General features: G+C 48.6%; 1 pseudogene; it reads left to right on the top strand.

Moving 5' to 3' along the window:
* Positions 1 to 5,000, top strand: part of LOC124771743 — a 10,486-nt pseudogene that overhangs the window by 2,781 nt on the left and 2,705 nt on the right.

Below are 5,000 nucleotides of genomic sequence, written 5' to 3'. Positions count from 1 at the left end.
GGGTGTTGACGCAATGTGATTTCTGCCCAGTGCTCTGAATGTCAACGTGAAGAAATTCAAGCAAGCGCGGGTAAACGGCGGGAGTAACTATGACTCTCTTAAGGTAGCCAAATGCCTCGTCATCTAATTAGTGACGCGCATGAATGGATTAACGAGATTCCCGCTGTCCCTATCTACTAGCTGCGGCTGTCTCATGCTATGTGCCCCGATTTGCGTGGGCTCATGGTTGGTAATAGGCAGCAGGGGAAGGATGCGACTCGAACATCTTAGCCTCTCCTTCTCAAGTGCTCCTGCTCGCCTTCTCGGGGTGCAGCTGTTAAGCCTTCGGGCGACCGAAGGGCAGGGGCGCGACGGCGTACTGAATATCTTGTACGCCGGTTCCGGCTGCTGCATTTGTCGCGGCGGGATCCTGGCCCAAGTCGGCGAAGGTCACCCGCCTTGCCCCTGGAATTCCGGGGCATGATCCGCCAAGCCGGGGCGTGGTGACACGTCCCCGGTTAGGTTAGATGGGTCCAGACCCCCGAACGTCTGGGGGACCGGCCCGGCACCTGAGTAGGACCGGGTCTTTAGCCTTTTGGTGGAAACTCGGCCTAGTAGGGGGCGAAGGACGGAGGGTGAATCCGCTCTCCCGGAATGCGGGAGGCATTCGTCGGTAAGGGAGCGGGAGAAAACTTCGATGATGCAGCAGTCGAAGAGGACTAGTGCGCTGTTCCCACGGCGTGCTAAACCTAGCAGCTCAGTTGTTGAAAGCTCTTGGTCAAGGGGCGGGACCGGTGAGCGAGCTGCATTTAGCCTCCCCCCATGCCAGAGAGGCCGGTCCGGGGAAAGAGACGGGCCTCCACTTTTTCACTCTCTAAATGTCAAATATGGCTGAAAACATAGAGAGTGACGATGTGCCTCGATGCGAGATCGAAGAGAGCTTGTCTGTCGCTGAGCGACATGCAAAATTTTTGAAGTTACTCGATTCGAGTATTAAGAATGGAAAGATCGGCAATTATGCCATAAATAATATTAGAGACTTTGTGTCGGGTTGGGCGATAGCTCATTCCCAACTAGAGGGAAGGGTTATGGAACTAGAGCGCGAGAATGAACGTCTGAGAAGCCAGCCAGTCAGTGCGAAAACTTATGCCGCAGTCGCAGCTGCCCCTGTGGGCAAAGCGCCGACGGCAAAAGAAACTATCCAGAAAAATATTCAAAAAATGGTACCTACTGTGTTTATAAAGCCTAAATCTGGTGAGGACATACGGGCGGTGAAATCCGTTTTTGAGAAATGCGTGAATCCGAAGCGAGACAAAATTAAAATTAATAGTGTCAGAACGGCTAAAAATGTCTTGATAGTCGAAACTGCAACTCAAGAGGACAGTAATAAGATACTTTCCAATTCCCAGTTAACGGAGAAAGTTAAATGTGAACCTCCGCGGAAACGTCGACCATTGATGTGTATGTACGATGTACCAACTCATCTAAGTGCGGATGATCTGTTGGACGCGATATACAGTCAGAATTTTGATGTATCAATGACTCGAGTTGAGTTTGATGAACAATTTAAGTTGAAGTTTAAAGTTGGTCCTCGGGAAAAACTGACAGTTCACCATGTGGTGGAGGTTTCTCCCGAGTTGTGGAAACTGTTAACAAGAATAGGTAGACTATATGTGGGATATTCAGCTCTTAATGTTAAAGATTACTTAGCAGTATCCAGATGTACTAAATGTTATGATCTGAATCATACTAACAAGTTCTGTACTGTAACTGAAGTTATCTGTGCCCATTGTGGGCAGACTGGGCATGACAAAAGAGATTGTAGAAGCAAGGATCGCCCATCCATATGTATACCCTGCAGTAAGAGAGGGCGTAAGTGTGGGGGAGTCAAAGACTGCCCCACTTACAAAATGTTTCTGGATAGAATAATACAGAGAACCGATTATGGCGACCATTAAGACTGTTAAAAGAAAATCTCCGAGTAAAATCAAACGAGATGCAGAGAGGGGTAAATTAATATCTAAAGCTCTTTCCACAGGTTCGTTGGCTGATCCAGAGTGCTTCTCCGGGTCAGCTGGCCGTTTGACCGTGGAAGTTGGAGTTCAGACGGTAGATGATTTGGAGGCGGGTGTCAACCGCCTTTCGATTCAGCCGTCGACCTCTGCGGAAATGGAATCAACGATGGGTCCAAAGGAGGATGAAGATGCATCACGTGTTACTGCCCTGGTAACAGGAGGTGGTGGCAGTTGTGATGGAGATGGAACTGTAAATAGTGTAGATGCAAGTAGTGTAGTGCAAATTTGTAACAATGGTGACGGAAGTGTAATTGTAAATAGTGTAAATACAAGTAGTGTAGTGGAAGTAGACAGACATGAAAAATCTGGTGAAGGGATCAGTTATAGACAAGTTGATCCAAAAAATATATACAAAGATTTGGAGGAGTTGGTTCGGCTGTCAAGGCTGGAGGAGCCTTCATTACTTACTACGGCACTGAGGCAGCTGGTCAGGAAGGGACACCCTAATGGCGAAGACATTACTTATCCGGCTCTGGAGGATGTAGATTGCATTCAGTTGTCCGCCGCTAACATTCCGCCTGAGTTGGAGCAATTACAGGAATTAGTCATTAAAGTTTTTGATAGGCGCGGTCGCAAATTTGATCTTGATAAGATCTTTAAGGACATGGTCAAAATGTATGGGCGTAACGTCATTGATCTCTCGAAGCCTTGGCCCGCCAGTCGTTTGCACGTCTACTATCCCCCTGGGTAATGGGGAGATTTAGGATGTTGCAAATCAACGCTATGCGTAGCCACATGGTTACGCAGGAATTGCGTAAAGTGGCGGAAGAAGAACAACTGGACATTATTATGATACAGGAACCAGCCTCCTGCGCTGGTCGAATCCCTGGTTTTCCGGCGGCCGCGCAAGTGGCATTCTCTGGTGAGAACCCCATGTGTGCGGTTGTGGTCTTAAACAAGCTCATCAGATTAACTGTTCTAAATCAGTTTTGTAATGAACATATAACTGTGGTCCAAACAAACATGTTAACACATATATTATACATTGTAAATGTATATTGTCAATTTCGACAGGACATTGTTACTTTTTTGGACCAGTTAAGATGGATACTTAGGACCTTAGCAGGTCAGTCAGTAATAATTTGTATGGATGCAAATGCCAAGTCCCCGATGTGGCACAGCCTGGAGCGGGACGATCGGGGCTCGGAGTTGGAGGACCTAATAATGGAAGCGAATTTGATTGTCTTAAATGAACCTGGGCACCCGCCTACCTTCTCTGGAAGGGCTGGCGCGGTCTCAAACATTGATGTAACACTAGCGACTCTGAGTGCTGCGCCTCATGTGCTCCAGTGGTGTGTTTCTGAGAACGTCACGATCAGTGACCACAATTGTATATTTTTCAACTATGAGACAGAGGTTACAGAAGATCTTGGGGACTTGGTTGAGAGATACAATTACGCTAAAACGAATTGGGAAAGGCTGGCGCAGGAGTTTCGACCACCAGAGCTGGATATGGAAATTGCAGATGTGGACGGTGCAGTAGGAGACCTATTGGTTTCTATTGAAGCAGCTATTGCTGTTTCTGTTCCACGTGTTGCGAGGTATGTTCGCAAGCAAGCTACTCCGTGGTCCCCAGAACTGACCGCGCTTAAGCGGTCTGTCAGGCGGGCGCGGCGTAACTATCAAAGGAGCTTCGCCCAGGACGAGAGACAGTATCATTTGAGAATATATAGAAGATTAAAAGAGAGGTATGTCAACATGGTACAGACCACAAGAAGATCATCCTGGGAAACATTTGTCAAGGACCAGTTGGGGATGGACCCTTGGGGTGTCCCCTACAAACTGGTCCGGGAGAAAATTAGGTCTCCGACTATGTTCTCCACCCTGCGATTGGAAGGAGGTGGGTACACTACGACTTGGGAGGAGACAGCAAGTGTGTTACTGCACACTTTGCTGCCTGATGATACAGAAAATGAGGACACTGTGGAGCAGCGGGGAATACGCCAGGGACTGCTGCAGCAGTACGTTAATGAGGCGGCGGTATACCCCTTCTCTGTTGAGGAGGTGGTGGCTGCGCTTCATACTTTTGCAAGGCGCAAGGCCCCAGGACCAGATCATATACCAGCTGAGATCTTGCAGTTCCTGGCCCCACAGCTGGCTCCAGTGCTTGTTAAAATATACAATCTATGTCTGGAACGTGGTGTATATCCTAATCAGTGGAAGATCGCAGAGGTGGTTATAATTAAGAAGGGTCCCGAGAAGGACCCACAGCTAGCAAAATCATATAGACCGATCTGTTTATTAGATGTTCTGGGCAAGGCCTTTGAAAAGTTACTAGTCGACAGGTTGTACAGTCACCGAATGCTTTATGGCATGAGTGATCGGCAGTTCGGGTTCCGAAAGGGTCGCTCCACACAGGATGCGATCAATGAGGTTGCTCGGACTGTCCGCTCTGCCAGGGCGACATACGTTCTGGGGATCATGGTGGACATCTCGGGAGCCTTCGATAACCTGTGGTGGCCAGCGCTCTTCTCCCGTCTTCGGGAGATAGGGTGTCCTGGTCCGCTGTATGGTTGTCTGGGGGCTTACTGCGATGGAAGGCTTGCCAGGATAACTGCCCCTGGCACTGTGGTATCCAAAAGGATATCCCGGGGTTGTCCCCAGGGATCTGTGTTGGGCCCAGTATTCTGGGATATTATGATGGAACCTCTGCTGACCAACTTGCAGAGGGATGCCTCGGTGTTGGGGGTAGTTGCCTACGCGGATGATCTCGTGATATTGGTTGAGGGAAATAGTCGCATGGCAATTGAAGAGCGTTCACGAGAGGCCATTGCCATACTGCTTAGTTGGTGTGGACAATCAAAACTGACAGTGGCACCCCAGAAATCGGTGTACATGATGCTGAAAGGCAAGTTAAATAGAGATCCTACTGTACGAATAAACAATGTGGCAGTCTCTAGGAAAAGATCTGCTAGATACCTCGGTGTCCACTTAGATGAAAGATGG

This window comes from Schistocerca piceifrons, unplaced genomic scaffold, assembly GCF_021461385.2.
Source record: "Schistocerca piceifrons isolate TAMUIC-IGC-003096 unplaced genomic scaffold, iqSchPice1.1 HiC_scaffold_936, whole genome shotgun sequence".
Taxonomy (NCBI): Eukaryota; Metazoa; Arthropoda; class Insecta; order Orthoptera; family Acrididae; genus Schistocerca; species Schistocerca piceifrons.
This window is presented reverse-complemented; position numbering and strand designations above follow the sequence as displayed.